The sequence below is a fragment of the Oreochromis niloticus genome, linkage group LG12 (assembly GCF_001858045.2).
Source record: "Oreochromis niloticus isolate F11D_XX linkage group LG12, O_niloticus_UMD_NMBU, whole genome shotgun sequence".
Classification (NCBI taxonomy): domain Eukaryota; kingdom Metazoa; phylum Chordata; class Actinopteri; order Cichliformes; family Cichlidae; genus Oreochromis; species Oreochromis niloticus.
This window is the reverse complement of record NC_031977.2, coordinates 15935863-15957780: the sequence shown is the minus strand read 5'-3', so window position 1 is coordinate 15957780 and position 21918 is coordinate 15935863. Positions and strand designations below refer to the sequence as shown.

Here is a 21918-nt window from a genome sequence, read left to right as displayed (position 1 = left end):
AATGTGCTTTAAAAATCACAACACTTTTAAAGCAAAGTCCATTTTAGGAAACACTGTACACTCCTCGTGTCCTCACACTGGATTGTTAGATTGAAGGGAAACAAACATTGCTATTCTAAGCCGATGGAACTCCTCCACCAAAAGCAATATCTGTACTTTCCCTGCAAGGACTGCTCTGTCTCCCAGCTCGCATATTGCCCAGACTCCCAGAAACCTTCATTGTTAAGAGCTATATGGGGTGTAGGGTGTTTCTCCTTCCTCCCTCCTCCACCCTTTTCTCCCCCATCCTCATACTCATCCATCCTCCCATCCCCCCGGGACTTACCTGTCTGTTGCGTTCATCCATAATCCGCGTGATCTGAATCTTTTTCCTCCCCATCGTCCCCGTCTCTTTCTTTCTCTCCTCTTTCTAAAGAACTTCAAGCTTTCTTCTCTCTTCTCTTTCTTCTTCTCTTCTCTCTCTCCCGTTTCTCTTCACGTTTCCGCTCTTCCTTTGCTTTGTCTTTTCTTCTTTTTTTTTCCTGCTTTCTATTTGTTTCAATCAACTCAAAGATTCCAGCATCTGTACCTGCAAGACAGAAGGGAGGGGTCGGGGAGAATAAGCATTAAATGAAATGAAATATGGCAAAATACTGAGAGGGGAAAAAAAAAATAATAAAAGTGGCATCGTGGCAGCCACAAGGGAGGGTGAAGAAAGACAAAGAATCTGTCAACAATGTTGTGAGAACCGCTGTGTTTTTCACTGTCGATATCATGCAAATCAGTTTTTGCATTTTTTTTTCTTCCTAGGCACCGACTATGAGAGGAGACAGCACTGTCAGGATCTCGCCTCGTTCACAGAGAGTTTGACAGTGTTTTGGAAGTGCCGCTAACTTAAACGCTCTAATCACCAACACTGTAACATTACCTCCAGACTGAGAAATACATTTTGTTTCTTCCCATGAAACTGCACTGTATTGACAGTGGAGCTGCCAGCCGCAACTTTTTTCTACTCTATCTGCAGCTCATCTCCAAAATGGCAGATGTGATCTGCTAAGATAGAATACAGATGTAAAAAAACGAGGAGCTAAGAGCGTTGCCGTGTTCTGGTAAAACAAAGCCTTTGTAAAAACAAGTAAAATGTGGCAACATAATAGTTTGATGCACGATGGTTTCTTGGAGAAAAAAACCTTGCATGTACAGAAGATATCTGAGTAGCCAATAAACGCGTGCGCAGTGTGTGTACCTGTGTTTCAGAGGTGCAGGCCAGCAGCTGAAGCGCTGGACTGAACGGGCGAAGAACAGAGTTGCGCTCCGAAAAGTTTGCATGACTGAGTGACTGTGTGTGTGTGTACACGTGTGGACGTACATCTGTGTGTGTGCGTGCGCATAACTGTGTGCTCTTGTGTGAGCTTGGCTAAGCCAGAGCTCCAGTGCATCTCTCCAGAGTGCTAAAGTAGGCCAACCCAATCTATCTCAGGGAGGAGCAGAAGAACTGTTGTTGTGTTTTCTTTTGACAGTAGAGGTGATAACGTCCCTCGTTATGCAAATGAGCATCCCATTATTTAAGCTCAGTGCAATGCAGGGGAGCTGTCAACGCCGTCACATGAAAAAAAAAAAAATCCTCCATCTACCCTGCCTTTTTTTCTCTACTTTCCCCTTCTTCTCTCTTCTCTCCTTTCTGAACCAGATTTCCGGCACCTGGCAGCACAAGCATCAGACATTGATGTGGAAGACGACACCGCTTCACCAAAAGACATGTCAGTCTCAGTCTCTCTCTCTATCATTCTCTCTCTCTCTCTCTCTCTCCTTTTTCTCAAACACCCTTGCTCTTTTCCTCACTCTCTCATATTCTCTCCTTTGCGCACTCCTGCACACATACCTGCACATTGTAATGCACTTCCTTTCCTTTCCTTTTTTTTACCTCCTGCTAACCTCAATCCATGTATTTATTGAGTAACATGCATGAGGAAGCACAAGAAAGATCTAAACCCCTCAGGTGAATGCAGCACATTGCTATGCACTTGACCTTTTTGTGCTAGAGAGTAGGACATTGATAATGAAAACTCATAATAGAGACATCCAGGGATGCTGTGGCTCTTAATGACAGACCAAGGCCTGTAGCGCAAGCAAGGCTGTAGCTATCTTTTCCATTTGCAGCATGAAATGCAGGCTCTGTGCTTTATTCACGACTCCTTCAAAATTTAGAATACTGCATTATAATTAAGGCTTTCTCAGTGTATGTATGCGAAACACGGATTTAGTAAGTATATTACATTGTATTAAAGAAACAGCATTGCATTGATTTTTATGGATTTTATAAGATTGCCTGCCAAAAATGTCCATCACACAAAAACTGAAAAAAGTGAGACAATACAGTCTCAACAATAATGAAATGCATGACAAAAAACTTCCTGAGATGATGGTTTGGAATACACCCACTCATGGAAGAACTGAGATACGAACATAAATGCGTCATTTGGCAGTTAGGACAACAGCCGGACTGCACCATCATAATAATAACAAGATCTAAAATAACTCTGTGGCAGCTCTGAAGAGGCTATCCAAAACATTTTAGCATTGCTCTGTGCAAACACACCCATCCGTAGACAGACACACAAAGAGCTGCCCTGTGGAAGAAAACAAAAAAGGATGTTGTCAGACAAACTAGGATTACAAGCCAACACTAAGGCGCTTGGCACAAGACAGCCAGACAAGGATATCAATCAAGCCAGCGTACCTCAATCACAGGCTGACAGCATCATCCCCTCCCAGTCTTTGTACTCAACACTACCCAGCCCGGGCATCGCTCCAAACAAGGAGGCGTTACCTTCATGATCCCTGCCTCCTGGCCTGCACCTCCTCCGCGTTCCTCCCACAGCACGTTCACAGAGTTGAACCTCTCAATGTCAACACCCGCTGGGGCAACACCTTAGGCCTTACGTAACATTAACACTAAGATTAAGCCCGTGTCCTGAACATTTAATCCCCGCTTTTGGCTCCGAGCACCAGCCAACGCTCCCTGAGGTGAAGCTCTGCTGCTGCTTACCCCCATGTTGGTGCCTCTTCACTTCACCCAGCCTCCTTCCCCATCCCATCTTTTTCCTGCTTCCTTTACCTCCTCCTACACAACAACAACAACTCAAGTTGCCCCCCCACTTCCCCTCCCCACTCCTGCCACCACCCCTCACTTTTCCTCACACCCACCCCCGTCCCTTATGGGTGCCAGGCAGCTCCTGGGTAAAAAACCCAAAAACAACAAAAAAAAAGAGAACGAGTGCCCACTTCCCCATTGCGTTCCCTTCCCCAGCGCTGGAGAGATCATCGGTTAACTTAACAGATTAGCAGTGAATCACTAAATCCAATTTAGCCTCGTGACGCCAAGACAGTGAAGTGGAGGGAAAAGCAGGAAATAAGCAGTGCTTAGTGAACGTGGTCAAGTGGCACAGCACAGCTGTCCTTGGCAGGAATGTCTTGCAAGGCAGCGACACTGACATCTGACCTTGACAGGGCAAAGAGGATGAGAAAGTAGCAAAACAAAAAAATGAAGACACGTGGTACAAAAGAGCAGACAAAAAAACCCAGAGCAAACTTGCTCACATTAAGCCAATTTACTAATCCCGAAGCAGGCAAGGAGGGAATGAATCTGTGGGAAATGAAGAATAAACAAAAGAGCTCCGTTATACTCTGTAGACTTGTTGACTAGCGGTATGCCTGTATTCACACTAATGTGTGGTAACTGGAAGGAGGCCGGGGTGGGCAAATGCTAAGGTCAGAGGGCACGCCGGCACAGAGCGTGCTGAAGGACGACGGTTGTTCCTCCGCCGGTTTTATCGTATCTTCGAGCTTTAAAGGTGACAATAAAAAGAGAAGAAGAGCGCTGGGAGAAAAACAGAGAAATGGAGAGAAGACAGGGAAATGGAGAGAAGCATAAAGAGGGATCTTTTGAACAGGCACCAGGCCTCTCCAGGGGGAGGGGAAGAGCTGTGCCCACGACCCTCCCATCTGTTAAGCAGACGGATGGAGAGAGAGAGAAAGAGGGAGAGAGGGAGAGAGCCAGAGAGGGAGATATGAAGGTTGGGGGAGGATGGGAGAGATGGAGAGAGAGGAGCAATTCAGCACATAGATCTAATGAGCATTTTCTCTCTGTGTCTCAGAAGTGTAGCTGAGAGGACAATGAGAACATATACACTCAGTGCACCACAAGGCTTGATTCTAGGTCGCCTCTCCCAAGTGTTTAGTCACTAAAAACTAATATACAGCACATGGCACTTTTTCACATTCTAATAGACGTCTGTAGGGTGCTTGTTAATGTGGCTTTGTTATTGAGGACATACACTGAAGATGACTTCTTTGAATCAGGGGGCAACAAAAAACAGGAACTTTACTTTAACTCATGCTCAGGGCTAATTCATCATTTTGAAAGACAGTTTCAGTTTGTGTTTTTTTTTCCCCTTTTTCTGTGAATGAGGTGGATGGACGTGGCAATAAATAAGGAGAAATGAACACACGATGCACTTCCAAGAACTAAAGTTGTGCACAATAATCTGTTGAGATTGTTTCTGCATTCAGAGAATTTCTGTGGGGAAACGTAAAAACAAAACCGGGGCAACTGTAAATGAACTGTGTGCACAAGTGCAATGCCAGTGTCCTCCGTCCCTCATGGGAAATGTGGTTGTGAGAATTTGAAATAACATCTTACACTGCAGTAAGTAAACCTTTTAGGAGGTGTATGGTACATTTAAATAAACGCTCTCATTTTTAAATAAACTCCCATTTCCTGGAAGACGAGGATGGAAAAAAAATGTTTTAATACCATTTTACACAAAACAATCCCAACGTCAGTACACACTCGCGGTGCTCGATTTGTACGTGAGTTTTTCTGTTATGTAGGAAACTCTTTTTTTGGGCTCAGAAACAGTTTTTTATTCTTTCAGTGTAGATTTTTCGGAGGTTTCTTTCTTGTGTTTTTGCTGCAGCTATGTGCATGTTTGCATGTTAAATGTGCACTTTGTGCATTTGTACTTTTGATTTGGAAATAGCAGCAGACAACACTTTATCTTCTGTAAGGGGAGAAGAAGGCATAACAGCAGCAGAAATGAGAGGCGGGGAAGAATCAAGCAAAGGAGCAAGTTGATGGCTAGGCAGGACGGAAAAAAAATGTGTATCAGGTCTCATTGTGCCTCTAATGTCATTACAGGCAGTGACTCCTCTATGTGGCACGCCACACTCCCCATCTGTCAGAGCAAGATAGGCAGGGTGACGAATGGCTATCACTGCCACCCCCCCTCCCTCCCTCCAGAGTCTGTATCTTTTTTGAGTGAAGGGGGAGACGAGTGACCTAAACCTGGGCGGTAGCCCACACGTAGGTGGGCCTCTATGGTTTTGAATCTCAGCAGATATTAGGGCTAATTTAACATGTTAGCAGCTAAAGAGATTAGCAACATGTACATCTGGGGATTAGAGTGATAGCAGTGGATCATCTTATAATGTGTTCATTCCTTTTTTTTTCATTTTTTTCCCAGTGAGCATTCGAGCTAAACTTGAAACTGAGAGGCTGCTGTGTAAGTGTGCACGTATATGTGTGTTGGAGGATATGTCTTCACCTGTCTCTCTCTATTAGATCATGGTTTAGTTGTATCATTACCGAGACAGGGAAGGTTTCTCATGTATTCTATTTTCAATCTCTAGGTGCCTTAGAACTGAGACACCTGTCTATTGATGAGGAGCATTGGAGCATTGGATGAGGAGTTTTAGACACTCTCCCAGCAACTTATAGTGTGAGAGACATTATAGAACAAAGTAAATAAATATTTATAAATATATTTTAGGTGACGTCTCAATTCCTTACCGACCCTACTTTAATTTAAAACTTCATACCAGAATTTCAAACTTCAAACTGATTTTCACAACAGCAGCACTGCCTGATCTCGAACGACGGAAAGAGGGGAAGTAAACACAGATACGCGGGGAGGGGGAAGGATGTGACATCAGCAGACATAGACAATCAAAGGTGCTGAAGGTCTTTCCTTCCCCAAATCGCAGGGTAAGAATTAGGGTTCAAAACTCAACTGCTACGCTCCCCTCTCATTTCCAGAGGCCGACAATGAGGACAAATGAACAGAAACCATGTTTTTCTCAATACGAAATACTTCAGGCCTCAGTTACTTCTAGTTCCTCAAAATGTGTCTCTTGGTTTTGTAAGGCTATGACATATTTTGAAGGAGTGTGGGGGTGGGGTAGGGTGGGGGGTTATGCAGGAACTCATGAATCAAAGCAAAAGACAAAAAAACAAATGTTGAAATCACAACCTTTCTGTGACGCATCAGACGGAAACACTCACTGGTTTCAACATTTTTGAACAAAAATGTCAGGTTTGTTATGAGTGCATTTTTAGTTGTTCTTGGTTCCACACCCCCCTAAACTTTTATTTTTTAACTTTTGAACACATCTGAGCATCTTTTGTGGTAAATGCATACCTGTGAGGGGAGTGTCAAAATATCCCCATGAAGAAAAGTACCTTGATGCTGTTAACTTCATTCTTCTTCTTTATTCATTCTCTGTTTACTTTGCTGTGGCTTTCCTCACAGCAGCAAACTTTATCAAACATTTTCAAATTAAATTAAGGCATTAGGATTATAAAAGAAATTAGAGAGTAAATGCATAAATTATGATGTGTCTATTTTTCATGTAAACTACAATGTAAAGTTTTACAAAAAACAAGAAAGCTTACAGACATGTTAAATTGTGAAAGCGTTTATGGACGCTCCCACAAGTAATGTGTCTATATAATCACTTTTGCATTTTTCTAAAATTATAAAGTATCACATTGATATGATGAGGGAATAGAAATGGAGGCAACAGTGTACAGAGGTCTGCCCTTCGTTTGGGCAGCTGTACGTCTCACTCAGCACCAGGAAATGCAGGCCTTGGGCCATCAGAGCTGCAATGCAGATAGGTAGCCATCCGTCAGAGCCAGTACGGAGACAGGTGAGAGCCATCTTTCCATAACCTAATGCTGACTGCCCCAAGGACAAAATGATTTGACACGATGCGTCAACCCCTCTGTCTGAAAGGAGGCCAAGGGCTGTAAGCAGCAGCTGCTAGGCCAAAGGTAGATGAGCAAACATCCCCACGCTAAAGCTAGGTAAAGCTAGCTCGACAACAACAGGGAGAAGGACTGGCTGTTGTGGCTAAAAAGGAATTCCTTGTCAATTCTCAGCAGCTTTTTGTTTTTTGGGACTGTGACTTACGAACATGAGAGATATATAAATACATTTTGAGGACCGCAGCTCGCCACAAACATACTCTTGAACCATGCTGGAAAAAATGGTATCAGTGAAAAAAGGAGAAGAGAAGAAAAAGCAGAAGCATAGGCAAGCCACATTTTGGAGAGGCCCCGGAAAGACTGGAGTGAATCACCATTTCGTACATTCAGTCTTTCCATGGCCCGAGCATAAGAAGTGACAATGGCTGAATTAAAGCATAATCCATAGATAGAAGTTACATATTTTAAAAAAAGAAAGATTAGCTTAACAGAGGTGACAAAGTACCCGGCAGATCAGTGTACAGTGTGAGAGGCTGAAATTAGAGGTATCAAAATGGTTTTGAATATGGAAGTGGTGCTGATTGTGGCGATATACACATCTGATGTTTAAACACAAATAACTTCACTGGGTTTCACTTTATCATCACCACCACAGTTTCTTTCACTTCTTCTTCATCTCTCTCTCCCCTTCTCTCGCCCTTCAGTCAGCATTAACCACTGTCTCAACTTGCATGTTTCCACGTTCACCAAAGGACCCAGGTGCGACCAACTGCTGACACCAAAGGTACAGGAACAGAAAATTAATGCACACACGAGCTTAAATGACCACACTGTCACAAGACAAGGTCTGTGTGCACGGATCAGGAGTTACATGCTTATCTGGATTTAGAAGAATACAAGCAAAAACCATAATGAACAATAAGCCAAATGTAACAAAATTGCAGTAGAAACCCTTTGCTGAGCGCACCCAGCCCCCCACAGGAACAGCCGGGAGTCATGTCACTAAGAACACAAAGCACTGACATATTCACCCAATTATGTACTCTGCCGAGTATGACAATGTCTCGGGATGTTAGCAATGTTCTCCAGTCGGAGGGGAGGGGAGAAGGGCAGAAAGTGTGTGTATGTGTGTTTTGAGTCAAGAGGTTTCAAACTGAAGCTAAGGCCTCATTACTGTAGGGGCCATGCTTACTCCAACCCTGTCTCCTAGAGATGATGTTTATATATACAAGTAATTTCTAATAGTGAATACATTTTGAAGAAAATTTAGCCCCAATCATAAGAAAGAAATAGTGTCTGTTTGGCTGGACATGTCAGTAAAGATTTGAAAGTTAACCCGGTTGCTTTATTTACCTGAGCCGCAGAATGTAACAGGTCTTTGTCTGAAGCAGGCTTGTTATAGAGACAAACCTTCGTTTCCCTTGACTACGTTAAAGTTAATTCATCAGTCTGTTAGAGGACAGTGACTCATTCTGGATAAAACTCAGCAAAACAGTTGAGTACTTGGCACTCGCTTATCTCTACCAACACGGAGACGGTCATCAACCAAGGGACCTAAAACACTCATACAACAGCTGTAGCTGAACTGTATACGACACAGAGCAACCAGCTTAATTTTAAACACATCATGCAGCCATTTCAAATTAAAGTTGTATTAATAGAAACAACCTATTATTGATTTACTTTGTTTAATCAAGGCTTTTATTGTGAAAAACACGCAACAACATTAAGGTGAGAGACGGCTGGCCAGCATCCTGGGTTCGGCCTTTATTTCTGTCTACGACGGTGCCTGCTCAGCAGACACAGAGGCACGGCTTTAAATAGAGCATCCTCTTTTAATTGAGGAAATATTACATTAATCATTTTTTATGGGTATTTTTAGATACTAGCAAAACGTATCAATCTGGTTGAACAGAAAAAATGTCAGCGCAGGTTAGGAGCTCTTGCACCACTCATAAAAAAACCCAGCTCTTGAACAGCTAGATTTAATTCGCTCTACACTGAAAGCGGTAAAAGAATTTGCTCCAATAGGATGTCATTTCTAGGGCGACACGAGTTGCTGACTTATAAGATACAGACAACTTCCCATAGCAGTTGCGTGCCCCAACTCTTCACCCCGCACTGTATCAAAGCCACACATCACGGTGAAGACAATCCACTGATGATTTCATCACACCCCCCACCCTTTAGTCTTCCTCTATGCCACAGTATTCTAATCACCCTAATTAAAAGCTTTGTTCATTTAGAAATCTCTGATGACAATTTGTTTCACTCTACCCTACAGCAGTGGTGGCTGTGAAGAGAGGAGAATTAAATTTGATCTTGTGACAGCAATTATTAAATGCTCCCTCCTGGCCTCAATTAAGGCCTGCAGGCTAATGCTAACATGGCTAACCCTCACGCAACCGCAAGGTGCCTAGTGCAGTTTTTGTTCACCAACTTCATACTGTCACCCAGTTTGTTTGTGTATATATATGTATATATATATATATATATGTGTGTGTGTGTGTGTGTGTGTGTGTGTGTGTGTGTGTGTGTGTGTGTGTGTGTGCTTCAGTTTGGTAGCTATGGAAATGAGCAGTCGCTTATGGGCTGTTATCTCTTTTGCATTTTGTTGATGGGAAGAGGTAAATAGAACAATTTCCCTTTTTGAGGTTGTTGGAACTAAGTCAGCATGTACAGACAGGCAGACCTATGAGGAAGTTGTGGAATTTACTATTTTTCCTTTTCTCGCTTTATCAGCAAATTTAGAGTCCACAACGATACCATTATATAAAACGATTATACTTTTGTCCTCCGCGACGAACGAGCGCCGGAGCTGACGGTACATCGGCACCTCTCCCGTAGCTGCGATGCTCCCAGCAGCGTTACATGCCATGGTCACAGCCTTGCGGAGCTGAAATGGGAGCCACAGCCCCGCTTTGACTCTATGCACAGTGTGTGGGTAATTTGCAGAGAAGTAGAAGGTTGCACACTTCAACAAGCATGTCCTTCATAGATTCGACCTTCTGTTTTTCTTTTTTCTTTTTCTCTTCCTCCGGTCCCTGTGCTCTGCTAGGAAACCAAGTAACCTAGATCATAAAGTAGGGAGAAAAAGAGTGAGACAGTAAGAATGAGAGACAGAGGTAGAAAAAGAGACGGAGAACACGAAACAGCATGACAGACTGGCAGGAGACAGCCACATTATTACACCCTACCACTAACAACACTTAAGAACACACACAAAAAAAGAATACAGAACACACTACTTGGATGATGTCATTTTTTTTTCTTTCTTTCTTTTTGTTACCGCAAGCTGATTGTGCTGATTATTGGTGAGCATTGTTTCCCTGTTGATGCTGAGCATCATTAAACAGAGATTGTTCCACTGTAAGTGTTTGTTTAAGCATGGCTGGTTTAATGTTTCCAGGCACTGCCTCTTCACCACAGACACACACACACACACACGCGCCGCTCAATGTAAACCTGAGACACAAGCTGTATGTGCCGCATCTATAATTTATGCTACTACTGGGCTTTTGTTTTAAGCCTCGAATGTAAAGAAAGCCGTAAACACGAAAGCGAAACAAAGCACTGAAAATGTGTCCAGTCTCACAAAGAAAAGAAAAACAATATATACATATATATAACGTGTAACGTGCACAACATGCATAACGTGAGTCTTTTCCACCACATAGCCTGAACTCTTCAGCTCTCACAGACCGTTACAGTTCCCAGGGGAAGGGTGGTGGCGGTGGGGTGCATGAGGCAAAAGGTTGTATGGAGTGTGGAGGGCGTGTGGCGGCATACGGTACCTACAGATCAGCCTCTGTTTAGGGGAGTGGCCCCACCAAGGCTCGAGCCAGGCCAGACCCAGTCCAAGCCTCTCATTAGTCATCGGCTGGGTGCCGCGCTCCTTTTTGGAGTGGTTAAGGGGGAACTGGTGAGGGTCTGGCTGTTCCACTGTACTCCACTCCCAGCACCATCACAAACCGACCTCATCAAAGTGAGCGCTCGTAATTTGTCACAGAAAGCAGCCAATTAACATATGTTAAGGGAGGAGGGAGGACTAGGAGAAGGGAGGAGAGGGTGAGTGAAAAAAGATAGCGTGTGATTAAAGAGTCTGCACAGCTGCACAACATCAAGATGGCAAAGTGAGGTTTGAAAGAGACCTCAGACCCAGTAATCTGATAAAGCATACTGTTACTTAACCCTCATAAGCAAGAGCGAGAGAGAGGGACAAGGAGAAAGGGGAAGAATGAAATAATAGAGACAAACAAATATTAAATTACTGCTGTGAATCTACAAGCTTTGGCAGAGTGCCTCTGCTCTCAATATGTGGCCGACAGCGAAGGCCGCTCTATCACACAAAGCTGACCACTCCCGCCAAAGCGCCACTGCCGTTTGACCACACTCTATTTTTAGCTCAGCGCTCACATTGTCTTTGACGTAGCTCACACTTACGCTAAATTCTGCCAGGAATTTTTTTTTTTTTTTGTCCTTTTTAACTCTTTGTCTTCCCATGAAACGAAAGCTGTTATTTCATTTTTCATTTATATTTTTTTCTTCTTTTTCTGTCACAAAGTCTCAGACAAGTTGCTTACATTCTGACTTGTTTGTTTGCTTTCAAATTCTTGTTCCTCATGGTTGGTTTTTAAACGTGCAGCGCGCCGTTATTTATGCATGTGTGAATGCCTGCGTGCGGCTGCATGACTGCGCCTCGGCGAGCGCGCGCGTTTATGCGTCTGTTGTTGTTGTTGTTGTGGGGACGTCTTGTGAAGTGAGCTGTGTGATATTCTGCCTTGTTGTTGGATACGGTGGCACGCTGAATGCATTAGCAGCGCGCGCTGATGCCATTCTGTGTTCTGTCGTCTTTCAGCCACCTCTGCCTTGTCTCGCTCTCTGCGGCGACTGATCACACGTCTTGACAAGCGAGTTTGGGTCGTCGGCTGCGTCGCCATCTTTTTCGCTACGTGGGCTTCAAGTTTTTTTTGTGTTTTTTGTCTTTTCGTTTTCCACCGGGGAAAGGAAGAGAAGTGTGGAGTTAGCTTTAAACAAATTTGAATGTTAAGTTGTTGGGGAAATCCCCTGAATAAAAAAAAGACAGAAAACAATTCTTTATTCCTTGTATAGTTACTTGAGAACATTTAATTATAAATGACTTTTTATCATCATCATCTTCATCATTATTAGCTCGTTTTTCAATTGAAAATCGGAAATGAAAACGCATAAACGGATGGCAGAAAAGCAGAAAAGGCATTCTATATAAATCGTGACTTGCTCCCCCCTCTCTTCTTTCTCTCTTTTGCACTCTTATCCTTGCCATCGACCATCAGTCGTTATTTATTTATTTTTCCTATTTGGGGAAATAATGGGCTAAAGCGGCGGAGCGGAGGAGCGGAGGAGTGTGGGATGGAGGGACAGTGAACAGAGGGGGCAGAGGCGGGTTTGTGTTTTGCTTCGCTGGGCTTGTTTCTTGGTTGAATTTTTCTCCTCTCCTCTCATCGGCTTCGCGAGCTGGTGGATCAGTGAAGGACCTGGCCGCCTGGAGAAACCACCACCCCCACCCCTCCACCCACTCCCCGCACTCAAATCCCTCTGCTGTGAGCACAGCTGCACCGTTCACATAACCTCGCATGTCCCCCTCCCACCCTACCCCTGCCCCTCACCCCCTCCGCTAATGATAGCAGAGCACGTCCCCTCCGCAAGGCAACAGCTTTTTCCACTTCACGTACATACACACATATTCTGCTGTGCACGCCCTCAAGAGCGCTGGACACATGCATGCACAGACCAGTGGGCACGACATGCCCCCTTTTTCCTTCTTAAGGTTTTTCCCTAGATTTTTTTTTTTCTCATATCATTCAATTCCCCCCACCCTCCACCCCTCCACTCCTTCTCTGCCCTGAGAAAAATCCCCCAGCCTTATGACCCAATGAAGGCCTGAGAACATGCACAAGAAAGCACACACAGATACACACACACACTTAGATGAACCCTTTAACTGCAACTGCCAATTTTTCTCCCTCTGTACAACTTGCCACAGCGAGTGACCTGCATCACAGCTGTGTGTGGGAATCTGAGTAGGAGGGTGTGTTTGTAGGAGGATTGAGTGTGTGAATGTATGTATGAGCACATACCTGGACACGTCAGTGTTCACACCACATATGCTGCGTCTATATTTCTGCATAACTGGCTGGGCTATATGTTCAATATATGTATGTATTATCTGCTGTGGGCGCGCGTGCGTGCACGTAAGCGGCGGAGGAGGGAGGCGAGGGCAGTTCTGGCCTTCTGCAGCACCTACTGTGCATTATCCCAAATAAACAACTCATTACACGTGTATTTAACCAAGTGGAACTGGCGAGTAGTGGAGGCTAATCCCCGTTATCGTTCCCAGCGTTCCTCTTCTGATTAGGCTACAGGGAAGTGGAGCCCAAGAAGGTAGGTTGCTTGCTCGGTGCAGAAGGAGGAAGAGCGAGAGGGGAAGAGAAGAAAGAAAATCATTTGAGTTAACTTCCCACAAGTGCCTTTCTTAGTTATAGTATCCTTCCTCTCTCTCTCTCTCTGTCTCCTGCTACCCTCTCGCCTTCTCTCCGTTCTTCTCCCTGTGGATTTTGCATTGCTCTTCCTTGTTTTCGACCATCTCTCAGAACTGGGTCATCGACAGATTGTGCGGCACCATTTTGAAGAACATGGGAGGGGAAAAAAAAAAAAAAACACGTTCTTGCTGTGAGAACAATCCAAGGTTTCTTTAACAAGTACCCCGCTTATCAAATTAAGCTGTCAAAAGCACATTAATAACAGGCAGCACAATTCTCTTCACAGAGAAAGGGGTGGGGTGGGGGTGGGGGGGTGAAAGCGCATTCGGGAAAAAAAAAAGATTTCTCATTCGCTGTGTAAAGAGACAGTCAACCAAGGGCAGTGGAGCTTTTCAAAGATTTCTCCCTCTCTCTTTTTTTGTCCCACTTATAATATGATTATGGGGTCCCTATTATGAGGGGCCAAGATGCAGAGTGTCACTCATTTAAAGGGTGAACAATATCTTGGGTTAGAGTGTAGCAGTGATGACACTCGTGTTTAAAAGAATTACAGATGAAAGAGCATCTCGGGATAATAATGCCGTTTCAAAAGCAAACAATTAGATATGGGCTGGAGGAGTACGATGCCCTGTAAAGAATACCCGAATTAATCAAAAATAAATGTAGTCATCCACCCACAGAAGTGAGACATTCAAAATGAGTTTGACCCTGGAAAATGTGAATCTTTGAAAAAAAATAAATGAATGTCAAATGGTAAAATCTAAACCGGGTATAACATCCAGTTCTGCTCCTATAGCTAACCCTATTTATTAAATGCTCTCGTTGCCTTCGCAAATCTGCAGTTGAATCATTCCATAAGAAATGGAGAGTACAATGAGAGGGGAGTGAGGACTCAAAGTTAGGCCCCATAGGCAAGACATAGAAATGAAATCAACAAGACAACTCGGCATTCAGATGACAGATAAGAGAGCAAGCCAGCCCGTGCCCTTCCACACATGAACTAACTGTGGAAAAACCCTGTTCTCACACACTCCCCTTAAAATCTTTTACTCTGGACTACATTTGAAAAGAAAAAAAAGGGAATTAGCTTGTAGGGTTTCTAATCTGTACGTTACAAAATCTGACAGTGTCGGCTAAGACTTCTCGCACTGAACTGCGAGCCCTTTCTGCGCTTTACTCCAGAGGCTGATTTTCTCACACCCTCAATCTGAGTCCAATCCTGTTTGCACGGGCCCCAGAGGGGCTGCTCTGTCATAGCCTGGAGTGGGCCGGCGGTGGATGGATGTGACGTGGAGGAACTGGGACTCTGCTGTAGGGAGGCTGGAGCCACGGCAGGTATCCCCCGCACTTCCTCAGCTATTTTTAAAACCACGAGTCCGGAGCTGGGCCAAAAATAAGACAGAGGCCATTTTGGCCCATGACAATAAAAGCAAATAAAGATCCCTCACTCGCACAGTTTAACGCACACGCGCATACACCAGCGCCGAATATGAGGAACAGAAAAGTATCCACGCACACCGGCAACAAACAACAACAGATAAGAAGTGAAAAAGGTCTTCGCCCGACAATGAAACTGTATGTCCTGCTACTGAGCATACACAGATGTGCACATCCGCACATACACAACAGACAAAAGTCAATATCAAGGCTGAGCTATTTCTGTAGAGAGCACTATTTAGGAAGTGCGGGCAAAGTGCCAGTATTCTCCTCAGTATCGTCTGGCTGTCATTGCAGTTATACAAACTCACCTCTTTCCTCTCTCGCCCGCTCCTCATCCTTTCCACCCAACCCCTTGTTCCATTGTCACTGCTCTCTCGCTCTCTCTCTGTTGTTCTTATATACACACACACACACACACACACACACACACACACACACCAAGGTTATTTGTTTTTCCACTGGGTCGAACCACAGTGCCAGGTGAAAGCATCTATTGGCAAGATAAAGAGAGTGGCTGGTGTGAGATCACAAGGCCTCACTCTGCCCAGCAAACCTTGAAGTGAAGCGGCGGGCTGGAGTTTCAAACAAAGTGCCCCCTCATTCATTATACATGCAACTGCACTGAAAATCTCCTTCCGCAATGCCATCTTCTTCTCATCTCTCTCTCTTCCTCTCTCTCTCACTTTGCCTCTCCAGGCCTCTCTCTCTCTCTCTTTCCCTCTATCTTCTTCCCTCTCTTCTCACATCGGCCCTCTTCGTTTTCTCTCATTTTTTCCAGACAGAGCATCCATAAAGTATGAATAAAATTAATGACATCACGAGCTGCACTTTGGAAGAGCCACTGTAGGAAAAAGCCATACATCACAGTGCAGAAGGAACTGGGCTGAAAAAAGAAGAAGACAGAGAAAGAGAGAGAGAGAAAAGGAGTGCGTGAGCTCTACGCTGTTTCACTCTTCACCGCCTTCAGGGCCCTTCCTACTGTGTGTTATAGTGTCTTACTAAGTTTGACTTCAGATGCACATTAGCTGAAAAAGTTTAAACACTTTTATTATTGTTCAGCTTTTTCTGCATTTCTTTGTCCCGCTTTCTCCTTAATTCTTTGGTCAGCTGAGTAAACTACGTTTTCGAAACAGTCCCGTGTTGCACATTATTTCATAGGCTGGCCTTTGGTGTGGGAATGGCACAGATGACAGTGGAAAGAAACACTGGTGTGGGCTTTGGCAGGACACCGGCTGGTTAAGCAGTGTGCTCTGCAGAAAAGGAGAGCACTGAGAGCATGGATTCTTTTTTTTTTTATTCCCCGACTTAGAAAGTGTTAACAGCATTTTCAACGACACAGAGGATCTCCTGATTTTACACACCTTGTCCAGATTTCTAAAGCTGTGGTGAAAAACAAACACAAAATTTGAAAAAAGTCTGCGATATTCTTCCTTGGAGCACAAAAAGAGAGACAGACGTATCAATCGTGCCATCTATTATTGGATATTTACTGTTGCGTTGCTGTATTAAAAAAAAAAAGCAACATCACATAAAAAGCCTGACGGGGTAGAATTCAAGTCCTAATTCCTCTGAATTTGGTGTGAACACAAGATCTGCTATAAATATCCGATCGCGACGTGACGCTCAGCGGCAGCGCGGATGGGGAGCGGTGGCGGCAGCGGCGCGGATTGTGGCAGCCGAGCGAGCAGGGGGTTTCAGATGGATGCGAGCTTGTGTGAGGCCAAGGCACAGAGCTACCTCTGTGCGTCTCACAGGGCTCTGTTGCACAATGACTCGGCTATGTTGCAGTTGTGACAAAGATAAATTACAGCGACTGGAAAACATTTCTACATTTTTTTCCCTCACTCTCCCCATCCCTACACCTTCTTTTTTTTTTCTTTTTTCTTTTTTTTCCTGGCATTGGGTGGATTCCAAATGCGTCCCACACCAAAGGAATATGGTGAAGGCGGGTGGGGGCATCTCTCTCTGAAATAATATTAGGGTGTAAGAAGTTGCTCCTAACTATTTACGGGTCAGGAGCAGGGTTTAATCAAAGAAAATGCCTTTGGCTGCTACATTTCCATAAACAGACAGGAAACACTTCTCTGACAAACTGGCTTCTAAAAAATCTGTCAGATAAATTCTGGTTTCGCCACGTAACGGTTCAAGTCAGCATTACAGATGTCATGTTTGCGTTACCTCTAAATCTGACTGCACTGTGCAGGAAAAGAAGAAGAAAAAATCTCTCAGGATTGAAAGTTGGGTAAGTTTTGGGAAGTTAATGTGCCAGTTTATAAGCCTGAAAACTCTCATTTAACTCTCATTTGAACATTTAAGTCTTGATGTTGGAGGCTTTCAACCTAATTGGAATGATCTCATGTTTGGACAAAGAAACCCAAACTCTGCTCTACTCTAAATGTTTCTCTTTGTCTTATCATTCAGACTCCTCTGCTCCTGCACTCCTCCAGCCTTCTCACCTCCCGGGCCTCTCTCTCTCTCTCCCTGTCCAAATATTTCAGACAGCAGGCCTCAAGTATGGTGAGGTGTTTTGGGTGTCTCTTTAGGTGGGCTGCAGCTGATGATATGATTGTGCGGTCAGCACTGCCGAGCACAGACCACCCAGCAGGCTGCTGCCGTAATAATGGCCAGCAGGCCAGGCAGGAAACAGGAAACAGGATGAAGAAGGGCAGGACATCCTGTTCATCTAGATCAGTGTGTTAAACATGACATCACGAACGCATCGAGATCTTAACGGAGGGTTACCTGAGCGGAGGCCGAACACTTTGTCGCCGTGCTCTTAACTAACCTCCGCTCAAATAAATTTCCATCTGCGTTCTCTCTGCGCGCGTCTCTCTCTCTGTTTTCATGTGCATCTGTCTTCTCAGTTTGCCTTTTCAGCCCTCACACTGACACTGTTTTCCAGACTGCTCCATCATCGCAGACATCAAATCCTACCCTCTTCAGTGTGAGAATAAAGGAGAAAAAGAAAAACAAGCATTTTCATTTGAATATACACCAGCAACAACCTCACAAAACTCAGACGAAGGAAAAAAAAAAAAAAAAAAACACATACGCACACAAAATCACAAACATTCCAGCGCACGAATACACAGAGACAAGACGCAAAGTTGAAAACGCACACACACCTCCCAGACACACAGCACACACTGACAGACAAACACACAAAAGAAACAGCAAACACAAAGCACAGCACAGCCAGAAGTCTACTTTATGCAGAAATATTCTAAAGTGTGTTTTACAATACAATTAAACATCAAAGGCTGATATATTCCTCTGTGATCTTTAACACCCCAGTGAACAAACCCCACACACCCCCATCCACTTACAGCATACAGAGAAAGTTGCTGAACGTCACTGCTAATTACTAGATAGAGACAGAAGAATACTTTGCATCATTATGCAAAAACCAGGACATATTCAAATATATGCATTCAATCCACCAAAAAACCATTCAAGGACTGCATTATTTACTTTTTGATTTTGTGTGTGTGTGTGTGTGTGCGCGCGTGTGTGGTAAGTTTTATGAGTAATTGCAGCTCTTATGAGAAGATACACAGACAGTGCTCCTAAGGCAAAGATGCATTTGGATAAACATTTCTAACACGCACAACAGTTAGGACAATGAAAGCGAGATCTGCTGAAGATGAGTAAATAAACACATGGTGAGGTTGAGCCCTGCGTATTTCACTGGTACTATAAAACGTATGAAAAGAGAAAAAAAAAGAAAGAACGAAAAGAGAAAAAAAGGAGACTATTCCTCCCATGCAGCAACTAGAGAACACCTGCCATGTGCAATAAACAGGAATGCAAGAAGCCTTTAAGTTATTATAAAACATAAGCATTTTCATCTGCTTATAAATTGGCAAGAAGAATTGTTTTCTCAACAAATGGCTTAATATTTCTGTTATTTATGCGAGGCAAATTTTACTACACACACAGCCTGCACTTTATTGCGTTACATATGCTGCTAAACCAATTAAACGTTTTCACATGCGGGATACACAAGGTCGTCTCTCAGCATTTTAAGACGTTTTCTTACGGTATGAAGCATTGCATATAAGGTAAATACAAATGTCTACATCTGAGTCTTATATCAGTCTCTCATTTGAGCCAAAGGGCATGAAGTCCACTTTAGAGTTCTTCGATATCTACCTCACGATCTTGCCAACCGGCAATCTGCAAATGAACGTTTTACTGATGTTTAACTGAGTAAACTCTGCAAACTTCTTCCAAAATATTTGAAGCCATTAGTGAAAAAAACAAAAACTTTAAAGCACAGCTAAAGGGGCTTTTAAACTGTTTGCTTAAACATAAATACATTGGTTGTCTCCATTAAGCAAAAATGTTTTTATAGATCTGGTTTTCCATAAGGTGGGGATCTTTGAAATGTGCCTCTTGTACAGTATTAAATGTCTATGTGAGCAAAGATCAGGGAGCACAGTGGTATAGTTTACACCTTTTTTCCCCCCCTGAAGATGGAAACTTGGTAGCAGGAATAGAAGTTACCTCCAGTAAAACTAATTTATGGGTGTTAAATTACACATTCATAAGCAATATATTAGGCATTTCAAATGACAAATATTTGCTAATTATGCTGATTTTGTTGCAGTGCCTTGAAAACACATGGCATTACCCTGACCGTGGCATACAATGTGTTCCCTTCCTTCACTTAACTAAAGCTTTACTGAGCCCCTGGCGTACAGCAAAGTGCCCTGACAATCGGCTCAATGCCCTGGCCAATCACAGAGACACGTGACCTTCTAATCCCTCTCTGTGAGAAGGGTAAGAGTGTGTTGTCACTGTTGGTTTTGTGAATCAGCGCCTAAAATCCCAAATGATTTGTCAAGATGGAGAGGTCTTAAGAGAATAAGAGAAACAAAAGCAGCGCAGGCCAAATAGTGTGGGTGTTGATGCATGCATGTGTGTAAAAGTGTGTGTGTGAGGAGGGAGAGAGAGAGCGAGAGAGAGAAAGGAGACAGAACATGCTTTTGTGCACCTGTGTGTGTTTGCGCACGACTGCATACAAGTGTCCGTGTGTGTGTGTGTGTGTGTGTGTGTGTGTGCGTGTGTCCGTGTGTGTAGAGGGTCTCTTAGATTACAGAGCTTGGCTGACAGACTTCTCAGTGTGTAATCGTGGGTCCACATGCAAGTGCTCACCTCCCTCTGAGCGGATTAACCTATCGCTAAATCCCAAGAGAGCAACAGGCCAGACAGGCCACACAGAACAACTTCATTGACGATAGTCAGAAAAGGAAAGCCACGCTTATGATGTTGTTTTCTAAAAAAAAATATAAATTAATGCACTCTGACTTTTTTAAGACTAAAAAGTTCACATAAAAGTTTAATAAAGGGTTACTGGACAACTGGACACCACGTTCCCTTCAGAAGTTCTTACAAATCTTAAAAATTACATATGCCTTAAAACACGGAGCATCTCTCTTTTCTTCTGAAAGTGAACTGAGAAATGCAGTCAAGCAGGACGCAGTGTGTTTTAAACGCACACATAAAATAAGCTGGTATACAGCTACACACAGAAACACTTTTACCATTCTGTAAGTGCCTTAAAATACCTCATTTACACAGCTGTTATTTTAAAATTAATTTAATAGTTTAAATGAATCTCAAAATATTCTCTAAAAGTTACATGAATTATATTTAATTTCAAGCAGTTATCACTATATTAAAGCCCTGTTCATTTCTTACTTTTTTATATAATTTATTTCACAGACAAAACTGTGTTTCAGCTTAAGAACTAATTCAACCCAATAAAAGTAAAGAGATAAATGTTTATCCTCACATTAAGCAAACGTTTTTTTTGTCCACAGCCAACTCAATCCCAAAATCTATCTAAATGAAAATGAAATGTATTATAGTAATTTTAAATGTCACTGCAAGCCCGAGTTTCTCTGCACATTACATGGTGGGCCTCGTGTCCGCACACTTTAAGTGTAAAACAAAGAATCCATTTTTAGCTCCAAAGCTGAAGCCTGAGAAAAGTTGCCACAAGTTAATTGTAGCCTCATGATTTTTCCTCTCATCGCAACAGGTTCAGTTGAGCAACGTGAGGCTTAACCAAACTCACAATATGAATTTAATCATACTTGCTCTCTTGTAATAAGTCAGTCTCAGTCACAAAGGCACAGGGAAGAAATTATAGTTGAGCCTGAACAGCCAAACCTCCTCTAAAACACTGATTTACAGCACAGTCCGCCGTGTCGCTCATCTACATAAATTTACATCCAAATAAGTCTAAAAAAATGTTTTCCCCTGTATTGCAGCGTGGATATGATTAGCTATTTATTTAATAATTATCAAAGCTTCCTACATAATATACCGGTTTAAAGTTTAGCACGGCATAATTGCCATCAGTTCACCTCAGTTTAGAACGTTTATTTCGTGCGCAAAGAATATCCACAAACTAGGATCACTGTTTCCCTAATCTGTTGCTTTGATGAAAATCTGAAATGTAAAAACTTGTGCATCTTCTTTTGCCTTTATAATTTTGTTTGAGGTAGACTGGACGCTACATTTTACAACCCAAATGTAACTTTTCATATGCCACCCTGCCCAAAGGCGCAAAAAGAGGGCATAAAGTATAGTGTTAAGGTGACCAGCCTGTTCATTGGCTTCGGGACTGTGCGCCTGCATGTGGACGCGAGAAAGCTGCACAAGGTCGACACAGCAGTGACACCTAAAATCACCACACGGATCTCCTAATACACCATAACCAGTGATTTGATGTCACTCGGTAACTATATTACATTGCTGTTAACGGCACGAGTCGAAAGGGGGTCACAACAAATCAATACACGCAGTTGCTGTACTTTGTCAGGGGAGACAGCGCGCATCAAACTAGACCCTCAAGTTTCCCCTTACGGAACATTTCAAATAAAATAAATAATATTTTTTTAAGAACCATACGATGGAGTG

The 21918-nt window shown here is 43.3% G+C and overlaps 1 long non-coding RNA gene across 28 annotated transcripts in view; it reads right to left on the bottom strand.

The window, feature by feature from the left end:
* LOC106096594 (myocyte-specific enhancer factor 2C) overlaps positions 1-21918 on the bottom strand; it is a 69242-nt gene that overhangs the window by 37535 nt on the left and 9789 nt on the right. For all 28 annotated transcript variants that reach the window (XR_003213333.1, XR_003213341.1, XR_003213346.1 and 25 more), the window contains one exon: positions 326-568. This is a non-coding gene — a long non-coding RNA (myocyte-specific enhancer factor 2C). The remainder of the gene's footprint in view (positions 1-325; positions 569-21918) is intronic.